Below are 13,021 nucleotides of genomic sequence, written 5' to 3' on the forward strand. Positions count from 1 at the left end.
GTTTCCTCCACTAGCATGTACCTGTTAAATACAAATTAATAGGGCCGGTACCCCCTTTAAGAAAGTTACCATCAAAACAGAGCTTCTGTGAAGCTGCATGAATTAATGTGTAAGAACTGTCAAAACTGGTAGTAGTAAATAAAATCTCACAGCCCAGCTGTGGTAATCAGTTTAATATCCTCTATATTTTTATTAAATACACATTTATAATTTCTAACTTACTTAGATCATATAGGTCCAGTATTTTTCATAGCACTTGGTAACTTAAAGGACAAAAGGACTAACCCCTGTTAATTATGCATGTAGACCAGAAAGGCAATCTAATCCCATCAGGAGTTAACAGCCAGCATTTAGCGAATGTTTAAAACTATCTTCTGCTTCCCCAGACAGATGTCACACGAATCTTTATGTGCAATAGATACAATTATGTAACACTTGACCATGAGGATCAAAACAGGCTGATTCAATTAAGAGTGTAGGAGACCACATGACACCAAGCACTTGGCATATCTCAAAATGTGATGCTAACCTGATGAAATTAGAACACAAACAGTTGAATCAGAATGTGTGACACATTGCATAATACTCAAACGCCAAAGCTTCACATCAAAGTTCTGTTACTGCCTCCATCAGTGAAGATTCACAATTCTGACATTTTCATGGAAGAAAGGTCATTGACACAGCTGAAGACAGTTGGGCTGAGTCCACTGGGCTGAGGAACTCCAGCAGTAAGCTCCTGGGACTAAGACGATTGGGCTCCAGCAACACAGCCTTCTTTTTTTGTTGAGGATATATTCTGTAAGCAGTCTCTCATCCCCTCCCATGTACTGGCCTTCAACCACAGTTTCTTAATTTAAACTCATCACCAGGAAATAATGAAACGTACAGAAATAATTTGAAATTGCCATTAGGGTGAGTGGTTGATTACCGAATGTGTATGGAATCAGGAAGAGGGATTTATTCATATGGAATTTACTTTATCAACGATTCATTAACGTAATCAATTATTGCACATAAATTGAAACAAACATTTAAATAAACTCTGATATGGTAAAAACCGAAAGAACTACAGATGCTGTAAATCAGAAACAAAAGCAGAAATTGCTGGAATAGCTCAGCAGCCTGGCAGTCTCTGTGGAGAGAAATCAGAGTTAACATTTCGGGTCAAGCGACCCTTCCTCAGAACTACTGAGCTTTTCCAGCAATTTCTGATATCATGGTTGTGGGTTTGATGAGAGGTCACTTCCTGGGTGAGTACCTAGAGATACTATGACACTAAGCTTTTGGTAAGATTACATTTTCTCAGTTAACATTCTGCTAATTATTTATCCCTCGTCCGCTCCATGCTCCTCACTGTCCCGTCCATCCCCGGCACCTTTCCCTGCAACCGCAGGAAGTGCTACACCTGCCCCTTGCACCTCCCCCCTGACCTCCATTCAAGGCACCAAATCAACCTTCCACATCAGACAGATGTTCACCTACACATCCGTCAATGTGGTCTATTGCATCCGCTGCTCCTGATGTGGCCTCCTCTACTTCGGTGAGACCAAGTGGAGGCTTGGAGACCACTTTGTAGAGCACCTGCACTCTGTTTGCAACAAACAATAACACCTTCCAGTCACGAACCATTTCAACTTCCTCCTCCCACTCCCTGGGCAACTTGTCCATCCTGAGCTTCCTCCAGAGTCAAAGTGATGCCACCTGGAAACTGAAGGAGCAGCATCTCATAGTCTGCCTCGGGAGCCTACAACCCCATGGTCTCAATGTGGACTTTACCAATTTCAAAATCTCCACACCCCCAGCCGCATCCCATGACAACTCTCCCTCTCATCCCTGCCTCCTTAACCTGACACAACCCGTCCATCTTCTCTCCCACCTCTCCACTCCTCCCACCTCAGTGACCAATTCCCACCACTCCCCCCGTGCACTCACCTATTACCATTCCATCTACCTACCTCCACATTTCTGACGAAGGCTCCCAACATGAAACGTCAACTTTCCTGCTCCTCTGATGCTGCCTGGCCTGCTGTGTTCTTCTAGCTCCACTCTGTGTTATTCAGACTCCAGCATTGGCAATTTTAACTATCTCTCAGCAATTTTGTACATTTTGTGTTACAGTAATCAGATACAACGTAGTCATCATCCTTTCCCTTACTTCAAACACCCAATACTGTGGGACACCTAATCGGCAATAGGCAGTTCCATGGACAGCCCTGTGATCCCATGAACTTATGGTATTAGCTAGACATTGTAATCTCTAGGCCTTGGGATCTTTCTATGCATCGTAGTCATTCACTTTCTGAATGTGTACAGCCATACCCCTTCGAGTCTTTCTCAGGTTTGTTTATCTGTAAGGACAGCTCCGAATCTGTTACCCATTGTGTTCTGCAGCTATCTTTTGTCACATTCAGTTACTCCTTTTATTTTCCCACTGTCCCAGTTACATAATGTAAAAGTAAAAAGTTGGTTATTTTGAACTAATTGCGATAAGGTTAACTTCTGTTATGAAGTTACTTATAAGTGTAACATTATCTAACTACTTTCAGTGTCAGCATTTTGTACTTTCTGGGTTGTGATCAATCTACCTTGCTCAGGGCATAAGAGAAGGTTTCTTCAAATGCTGATTAATCTTTACATGTATGTACAACACTCTTTTCTGATAAGTGCACATGTTCCTCCTTTCTTGGCTAAAATCATGTTGAGGATAGTTCAGAGATAATGGGAACTGCAGATGCTGGAGAATCCAGGATTACAAAGTGTGAAGCTGGATGAACACAGCAGGCCAAGCAGCATCTCAGGAGCACAAAAGCTGACGTTTCGGGCCTAGACCCTTCATCAGAGAGGGGGATGGGGAGAGGGTTCTGGAATAAATAGGGAGAGAGGGGAAGGCGGACCGAAGATGGAGAGAAAAGAAGATAGGTGGAGAGGAGAGTATAGGTGGGGAGGTAGGGAGGGATAGGTCAGTCCAGGAAGGATGGACAGTCAAGGAGGCGGGATGAGGTGAGTAGGTAGGAAATGGAGGTACGGCTTGAGGTGGGTGGAGGGGATGGGTGAGAGGAAGAACAGGTTAGGGAGGCGGGGACAAGCTGCGCTGGTTTTGGGATGCAGTGGGGGGAGGGGACAAACTGGGCTGGTTTTGGGATGCAGTGGGGGAAGAGGAGAGTTTGAAGCTTGTGAAGTCCACATTGATACCATTGGGCTGCAGGGTTCCCAAGCGGAATATGAGTTGCTGTTCCTGCAACCTTCGGGTGGCATCATTGTGGCACTGCAGGAGGCCCATGATGGACATGTCGTCTAAGGAATGGGAGGGGGTGTTAAAATAGTTCGCGACTGGGAGGCGCAGTTGTTTACTGCGAACCGAACGGAGGGGTTCTGCAAAGCGGTCACCAAGCCTCCGCTTGGTTTCCACAACGTAGAGGAAGCCACACCGGGTACAGAGTATACAGTATACCACATTGGCAGAGGTGCAGGTGAACATCTGCTTAATATGGAAAGTCATCTTGGGGCATGGGATGGGGGTGAGGGAGGAGGTGTGGGGGCAAGCGTAGCACTGTCTGCGGTTGCAGGGGAAGATGCCGGGTGTGGTGGGGTTGGAGGGGAGTGTGGAGCGGACAAGGGAGTCGTGGAGAGAGTGGTCTCTCCGGGAGGCAGACAAGGGTGGGGATGGAAAAATGTCTTGGGTGGTGTGGTCGGATTGTAAATGGTGGAAGTGTCGGAGGATGGTGCGTTGTATTCGGAGGTTGGTGGGGTGGTATGTGGTAACGAGAATGAGGATAGTTCAGTTCTGTTATGTTGTGGTTCGTAAGGAGACCATTTCTACATTTATTTTGCTCAAAGCTGGTGAGGTGTTGTTGGCCATTTGCTCTAAGGCTTTAGCCGAATGGATAGATTCTCTAGAGCACTTGTCCATGCTGTACCAGGGTAAGAATATAGAGAGGAGCCTATTTGCTCCTGAAATTACACATTTGTGTTGCCCTGGCATCAACAGCAAGAGGGACATTATGTGGCGCGTGAATGGTACCACATTGGCCAAATAACATGACCCTTTCCTGGTTGGAGGTAGCCAGGCATAGACTCTGTGTCCGCAAACAAGGTAGGTACTGTTGTAAGGGACGAATTGGGTAATCCCATGGGTGTTCCTTCTTCTGGGTTTTAAATTCTCGTCAGGAAGATCAAGCCATCCGGTCTCCCTATCCCTGATGCGTTAGTCAATGTGATGAAGGGTGATGGTTGTGCGATAGTGTGGTTGAGTTGGTACCATTCTGCAAGAGTGTTCAGGTTATACCCTGTTGATTTCCATTGTGCCTTATCTTTGTCAGTATTTACTAAGTACTTTCCATTATTGGTAGGATGCTTGTCTCTTTCTCCCCGTTTGGATCTATTCTGTCTTAACACCCATTCAGCTAATTCTGAGGTATTAAAGGGGATGGGTTGCACTGGTATTCCTCCATTAGAGTGTGTGGGGACATGGATGCAGACACAGCAATTGGAAACAATATGCTCTCTAGCGTATACATGATAAATACAAAAATGTATTAACATTCAAATTTGTCTTCACCACTCACCCATCAGCCTCTGATGGGATCAAAATTAAGACGAACCCACAGAGGATTAGCATTTTCATACTCATCTTAATGTCAGCATTGTACTTAATTACAGTCTTTACTGCGCAACCGCGCCACATACATTTACTTGCAACCGCAATCTGTTCCAGGTGTTGACCCGCAGTTCAGGATCATGTTCCTGCTGCTTGTTGGTGCACAGATGAGGATCTTTTCAAACCTGCAAGAAGGAGCGGGAGAGAGAGAGAGAGAGAGAGAGAGAGAGAGAGAGAGAGAGCATGAGAGAGAGAGAGCATACCAGACTAGCTAGACAGTCACTCCATTAAATTATATATTTTGAACTGTGTAGGATATCTCCATTTACGAATTCCATTTCCATGAATAAATGAATTTCTGTCATCTATTAATATTACCTCATGAAGTCCGTCCACCCAGGGGGACAAGGCTCCCTTGTTTGGGATCATTTTTACCAGGACCTTTGATCTTGGGGCTGACGTTTCTGTTTGTTCTGAGTGTCCATGACACTCCCAGTCCTTGACAAGCTGCTGGTCTTGTGCCTGTCCATGAAGTATATGGTAGATGCTTACAGAGGGGTTTCATGTAATCCCAGACTCGTCCCTTGCTGTTATGCAATTCTGCTCCCCGTGTGATTCAGTCCTGGGGAAGAGTCATTGCTCAGCCTGTCATCTGTTCAAAGGGTGATAGTCCATTGGCCCTTGAGGGTGTTGGCCTCTGGGCAATCAGAGTGGCTGACACGGAAAGAGCCCATTTAACCCCTTCTCTTATTGTTGCCTTGGTCAAAACATTTTTCTGTATTCTATTCAATATCTCTACCATCCCCAAGCTCTGTGCATGGTGGGGGATATGATACCTTTGTGTTACTCCCAGTAATTTACATGCTTCCTTCAGGCACTTGACAGTGAAGTGGGTCCCTTGATCTGAAGCTATTTGTTGTCCCCCCTCTCCCCCAACCTATGTATTATTTCCGCTGCCAGCATTTTGTCCACTGAGGCTGCAGTATAGTCTTTTGTGGGGAAATCTTCCACCCATCTGGTAAACAGGTCAACCATGACCAGACAGAATCCCTTATTCTGATTTTGTGGGAGTGACCCTATGAAGTCCATTCGAATGTGTTCCCACGGCCCCCTTGATGGCACATTTTTAATTCCTTGTCCTGGTTCTGTCTGTGCACAGGAAGAGCATCTTTGACAAAATTTGACTGTGCTTCTTACCATTTCTTTCCACCCAGCCACCACCGGCATTTAGACATCAGCTGTATCATTTTATTTCTCTGCATGTGTGCTAATTCTTGGTAAACATTGCATAATGTCTGCTGGCAGAATGTGGGAGCTATCCCTTTGCCTCCTTTTCTCCAAATATTGTCTGATCCTAACATTACCCAGTCTTTTATCTGTTCTGCTTTTTCTTCTAAACTGGCTACTGCTTGTAAATTTAAAATGTTCCAATCATCTCTGGCTTCATGCTGTCTCGTAGTTGTTATTGTTATCACTTCCTGTTCTAACATTGCTTTTGCTGCATTATCTGCATAACTATTCCCTGTCTGCTCTGGCGTTTGAATTTTGCTGTATGATTTTATTTTAATTCCTGCTGCATCTTTTGGTTCACTAGCTGAAGCCAAAAGGTCCATGGCTAGGTTCTCATGCAGGATTACACCACCATTCAAAGTAATCGAGCCTCACCTTACCCATGCCATCATGTAGTCGTGGACTACGCTGAAGACATCCCTACTGTCTGTGCAGATGTTAACCCTTTATCCCCTTCCTAGCCTCAGGTCTACAATGAGTGCCTTTAGTTCAGCCCCTGTCTGGAATGACTTCCTTCTATTGTCTCTCTTGTTAAAAGCTCCCCTTTCAAATTAAGCACCACCACCAACCCCCCAACTCCCCCCCCGCCCCCCCCCCCCCCCCCACCCCCCCTCACCGGCTGGGCCTGACCATGATAATATATCTGCTCTCATCTACAAGCATACATTTCACAACTAGCCCCTCTAATGCCCCTTCCTGGACTCAACCTTGTCCTTCTTTTTCCTGCTCCAAACAGAGGGATACAAACATGTCTCTCTCCTTGTTTCTCCAAAGCTTTCACAATTCCTTTAACTGCCTCCAAAGCTTCAGGTCTGATGGGATATTGCCTTTTAGATAGGTGTACATTTCCAGGTACTTCAGTCGGTTTTATATCTCATCACCCGAACTTGGTTTTAGTGGTTATCCATAATTTGGGGCGCATCATTGCTAATTTATGGTAGGCACTCTCAGGCTCCCATTCCCACTCAACTGTGACAGCAGTTAGCTCTTAAGGAAGCATGCAATCCTTGACCTTCTAATATTTCGAAGGAAGTATCCATCTATTTCATGTCAAGCAGTATAGGTTAATTAGTATTGAACCACCTCTTCTGTTAAGTTTGCCTTTTCTAATTTGTCTAACAGCTTTCTCAAATTTTAGAAAATATGAGAATTTTGTTCAAAGACAATTGCATTTCCAAGATTCCAAATTTCCTATTATTTGCATACTTTTACATCACAGTACCTATACAATGAGCAAATCCTGTCATTCGGAGTTAAAGATTCACTCGTGTTAAAACAGTTTTTGTAAGTTCATTTCTGGCCAGTAAATGAAATTTCAAACATGATAATTTCCAAAATTAAAACTTACCCAACGTCCAAACATAATACAAAGCCAATTCGAAAAGATGATTTTTTTACTGAGCTTTACAAACTAACCTTTTAAATCAACATTTCGTTACAGACTTCTGCTACACACAACCACTTAAAGATTTTTAAGTAGACATCATATTAACCATACATGTCCCATATTTATACAGCCACACCAGATACTTAAATCACCACACATTCCCATAGTACAAACTAACTTCAAAGCATCCCCAAATCTCTAGCTCTCAGGAGCAAAAGCATACAAAATGCACAAGACAACATTTAGCAATCAATAAACATAGGTGCATTCAGACCACACCACAAAGAATAAACACCTCTTACAAGATTCAGTGAACTAGCACAGAAAGCTGTCTCTTTCTTTGTTACATATGATCACTGTAGCTATTTCAGCATGTTTCTATGCTTGTTTTTATACACACTGTGCAGAATGGACTGATCAGGACCCCAGCCTGTTTTTCCACAAACCTCCGCTGCTACTTCCCCAGGCTCTCCCAGCTGTGGGTGCTTCTATTTCACTGTTTGATTATTTCCCAGACCCTTGTTCTTTTCCTACCTCGCACTTCTTTCCAGAGATTTCTGGCCTTTTTTGTGTTTTGCTGTTTTCCTCTCTTATTTCACTTAATTTTTCCTCTTCTTTTGTTTTTCTTTTACTACTTCATTCACCTGTTATTTTGCTTTTTTCTCTCTTATTTCAATTCATTTTTCTTCTAATTTCACCATTTCTTTTTTATTTGTGTGCTTGATAGTGCCTGGACTTACAATGCACATCTTTTCTTTTATTTTGGAATATGTAGTGCTGGGACTCGCAAACCTGCCCCTCCATTCTCTTATTTTGCTTGCCAGGACCCTCAACCCCTTCTTCCTTGTTTCATGTTCTCACATTATTTCACACGTTCTTGCATTATTTCATGCGCTCTTGAGCCAGGCGCCCACTTTCTGATCCTGCATCTCATCTTCACTCCAATCTCAAAGTTTGTTTTCTGCCATGACTTACAGAAGATCCCCCCACCCCCCACCAAGTGGCACACTAGCTAGAAAAGGTGGTAAATGAACATACTCACCCAGACGATGGCCCAAGGTGTACCAGCTTCAGGCAGGGCATCCTGCTTGCAGTGCTGATCTGTACAAGAGTTTATCCCAACGCGGGACAAAGATGCAGGAGACAGGCAGGCTTTAGCCAAGTGGAAGATGTTTATTTAAGCAGAAACCAGTTTATGCTGGGAGAGGGCCAAAGAATCTTCCCTGAATTTAGCTTTGGAAGATATATCGATGACACATCCTCTGCTTTTACCAAGAAATACAGCATTTTTAGACATTTTGTGTTACAGTAATCACATACAACGTAGCCATCATCCTTTCCCTTAATTCAAACACCCAATCCTGTGGGATACCTAATTTGCAATGGGCACTTCTATGGACAGCCCCAGGTTCCCACCGTCTTATTGTATTAGCTAGACTTTGTAATCTCTAGGCCTTGGGATTTTCCTATGCATCATATTCATTCATATTCGAAACGTTTAATGGCTATACTCCTTCGGTCTTTCTCAGGGCTGTTCATCTGTAAGGAGCTCCAATTCTGTTAACCATTGTGTTTTGCTGTTGTCTTTTATCACATTCAGTTACTCCTTTTATTTTCCCACTGTCCGTTATATAAAGTAAAAATAAAAAGAGTTAGTTTGAACTAATTGCTATAAGGTTAACTTCTGTTATGAAATTAATTATAAGTGTAATGTTATCCAACCACTTTTAGTGTCAGCATTTTGTACTTTGCGGGTTGTGATCAATCTATCTTGTTCAGAGCATAAGAGAAAGTGTCTTCTAAGGCAGGTTAATCTTTACATCTAAGCGTACATTTCTTTTAAGGCTTGTATTATATCCTGGTTATGCATTGAAACCAGCTTCTATGATTAAAGCATTTTTAGCAAGAAGCTATTTAATACTGCTGGTGCTTCAAACAGGCAACTATTTATGACAAAATAACTTTAGCTGTTAGCCTTGCAGCTGCTGGAGACGTAGCCTAACACCAAATGTTATTAATTTACTGGGGCACTTACCCTTTCCTTAATAAAGCTGGAATTGGTTATTTATCTGTCCTAAGGCATCCTTTTCTCAGGACTGCCTCAGACGAGAACATACAGTGTTCCTTTACTGACCTTCTAGCAGTTTTGTTCAAAGGTACCATTGTATTTCACTGTGTTAGCAGGTTGCTTAGTTTTGCTTAGCTTCTGTCTGTAATCTTGTAAACGGGCATGAGCTGCTTAGTGTGTTCAGGTACAAGCCAACTTACATGGTCAAGTACAGGTCACCCCTACTCGTTGTATGCTGTAAGTATCAAGTGTTCATCAAGATGTTGCATTTTGGTAATACAAATAAGGGCAGGACTTATACAATTAAAAGTGGGGCCATGGGCAGTGTTTATAGAACAGAGAAACCTAGGGGTTTGTGTATATAATTCTTTGAGATTTGTGTCACATGTAGAGAGGGTGGTTAAGAAGACATTTAGCAAGTTTGCCTTCATTGCTCAGATCTTTAAGTGTTGGAATTGTGACATTATGTTGACGCTAAACAGGACATTGGTGAGGCCGCTGCTTAAGTAATGTGTCAAGCACTGGTCATCCTGTTACAGGACGAATATTATCAAGCTGAAGAGGGTTCAGAAAATATTTGCCAGGATGTTGGCAGGAGTGGAGAGTTTGAATTGTAGGGAGAAGCTGGATAGGCTGGGACTTTCTTCACTGGAGTGTGGGGGTTGAGGGTGACCTGACAGAAGTTTATAAAGTCATAAGGGGCACAGATAAGGTGAACGTCAGGTGTCTTTTCACTAGGGTGGAGGATTTCAAGACTGGGCGGCATATTTTTAAAGTGAGAGGAGAAAGATTTTATAAAAAGGGACGAGAGCTAACATTTTACACAAAGTGTGGATTGTGTGCGGAATGAACGTCCAGAGGAAGTGGTGGATGCGGGTATAGTTACAGCATCTAAAAGATATTTAGAAAAGTACATGAATAAGAAATGTTTGGAGGGATGTGGGCCAAGTACAGACTGGTGGGACTAGTTTAGTTTGGAATGATGGTCAGCATGAACCAGTTGGACCAAAGGATCTGTTTCTATGCCGTATGGCTGTATGCCTCTAAAACACAAAACAAACAAAGTAGACTTGCAACATTGTCTTGTTTATCATGTCTTTTTATGATGGTACAGTTCAATTACAGTGTTATGTAAATTTCAGAACCAGCTTCCCAGCCTTTGTCAGTTACAACACTTAAAAAAATCTTTGGATAAGTTTTTTTTAAAAATATTCAGAGGATGAGGGTGTCGCTGGCCAGGTGGCATTTATTACCCATTCCTAATTTCCCAGAGGGCAGTTAAGAGTCAACCACATTGCTGTGGGTCTGGAGTCACATGTAGGCCGGACCAGGTAAGGATGACAGTTCCCTTCCCTAAAGGACGTAAGTGAACCAGACGGGTTTTGCTGACAATCGCCAATAGATTCACAGTCATCATTAGATTCTTAATTCCAGATATTTATTGAATTCAAATTCCACCATTTGCTATGGTGGGATTCAAACCCAGGTCCCAGAACATTATCTGGGACTCTGAATTAATAGTCCAGCGATAATACCACTAGGCCACCACCTCCCAGTACATGGAGAAGAAAGGTTTGGAAGGATATGAGCCAAGCGCAGACAAATGGCACTGGTTTTGGTTGGAATTATGGGTGGTATGGAATGGTTGGACAGAATGGTCTGTTTCTATGCTGTATGAATGTAGGTAGTTCTTAAATGTCTTGAAGGTTCCCACTTCTACCACCTTTACAGGCAGTTGGTTCCAGATGTCCAGCATCATCTATGTGGAAAAGCTGCTCTAATCCCCACTCATCCTCATGCTCCTCTATTAAACAGTACGCCCCCCCGTTACTGACCTCTCTGCTAAGGGGAACAGCTTCACTCTATCTATGCACCTCAGTACTATGTATAACTCAATCAGATCTCCTTCAGCCACCTCCACACTGAGGAAAACAACCCAACCTAGTTAGAGATAATACGGTGTACAGCTGGATGAACATGGCGGCCAAGCAGCATTGGAGGAGCAGGAAAGCTGATTTCAGGCCTAGACCATTAATCGGAAATGGGGGAGGGGAAGTGGGTTCTGAAATAAATAGGGAGAGAGGGGAGGCGGATCGAAGATGGATAGAGGAGGAGATAGGTGGAGAGGAGGCAGACAAGTCAGAAGGGCAAGGATGGAGCCTGTGTAGGTGGGGATGTCGGGAGGAGATAGACAGGTGGGCCGCCCCCCTAACCTGTTCTTCCTCTCATCTATCCCCTCTTCTCACCTCAAACCGCACCGCCATTTCCTACCTACTAACCTCATCCTGCCCCCATGACCTATCCCCTCCCTACCTCCCCACCTACTCTCACCTTTACTGGCTCCATCCCTGCCCTTTTGACTTGTCTGTCTCCTCTCCACCTATCTTCTCCTCTATTCATCTTCGATCTTCCTCCCCCTCTCTCCCTATTTAATTCTGAAACCCCTTCCCTTCCTCCATTTCTGATGAAGGGTCAAGGCCCAAAACGTCAGCTTTCCTGCTCCTCTGATACTGCTTGGCCTGCTGTATTCACCCAGCTCTGCACCTTGTTCTCTCAGATTCTCCAGTATTTGCAGTTCCTATTATCCCCAACCTAATTACCTTCTCTTTGAAATTAAATCACTCCAGCCTGTGTAACATTCTGGTGAATCTCCACTGCACCTTCTGTTGTACAAGTGCACCCTTCCTGTAGTGTGGCAATGCACAAAGCACGCAGTACCAACTATCATGCTATACCGCCCCACCATAATGTGCCAGCTCTTATGTTCACTGCCTTGATTAAAAAGGCAAGTAGCTAGGTCCTTCTGAACTACCTGTTCTTCTGCCTTCATGATTTATAAACAAGATCCCTCTGATTCCAGGGTTACTGCATTCATTATGTACTCTTCTGCCTTGTTAGTCCTCTTAAAATGCACCACCTCTCACTTTTCAAGATTAAATTCCAATTGCCACTGTTCAGCCCGTCTGACCAGCCCATGTATATTGACCTATAGTCTATGGATTTCCTCCTATTTACCATGCCACTAATGTTTGTGTCGTCTGAAATTCACTGATCATATCACCCACAATGCTGTGGCAATTTTTAATGGCAGTGCCTGATAGTACCTCCATTTCTGAAGAAACGTTCTATTGGATTTGAAATATTAATTCTTTTTCTCTTTCCACACATGCTATCAGACCTGCTGAGTTTCTGCAGCAAATTGTTTTTATTTCTGATTTTTAACTGATCATGAACAGGAATAAAATCTGGAGACGGCGTGATGATGCAGCAGAGGGCAGGGCTGTTATTGCTGGATCTCATGTATCGGCCACTATCGAAGTAAAAGTTGACAAATTGCTTAATTGTTGTCCCCTCATTTGAAAGAATATGTATCTGTCCTGATCTACATTGCCAGTAAATCCCTGCAAAATATTACTATCGTCAAAGAGCTTTAATGGTGTTTTTCCTTCCTCATCATCATCCCCCATTGTCCAACATCCTCCTGCTTCTCTCTTTCTGTTCTATTGACTATGCTGTGGAAGTTCAGTTGAAATTTTTTTCTAAAAGCCTGCCCTTCCAATAGTTGTTCTCTGACAGCTCCTTTGTGCTAAATCTGAGTGTGATTGGTAATTCCTGAGCAGTGTCTCAGTGACAGTCAGTCTGCATTCACTCCCATTCATCGATATCGGTTCAAACCTCA

The sequence above is a fragment of the Stegostoma tigrinum genome, chromosome 14 (assembly GCF_030684315.1).
Source record: "Stegostoma tigrinum isolate sSteTig4 chromosome 14, sSteTig4.hap1, whole genome shotgun sequence".
Taxonomy (NCBI): Eukaryota; Metazoa; Chordata; class Chondrichthyes; order Orectolobiformes; family Stegostomatidae; genus Stegostoma; species Stegostoma tigrinum.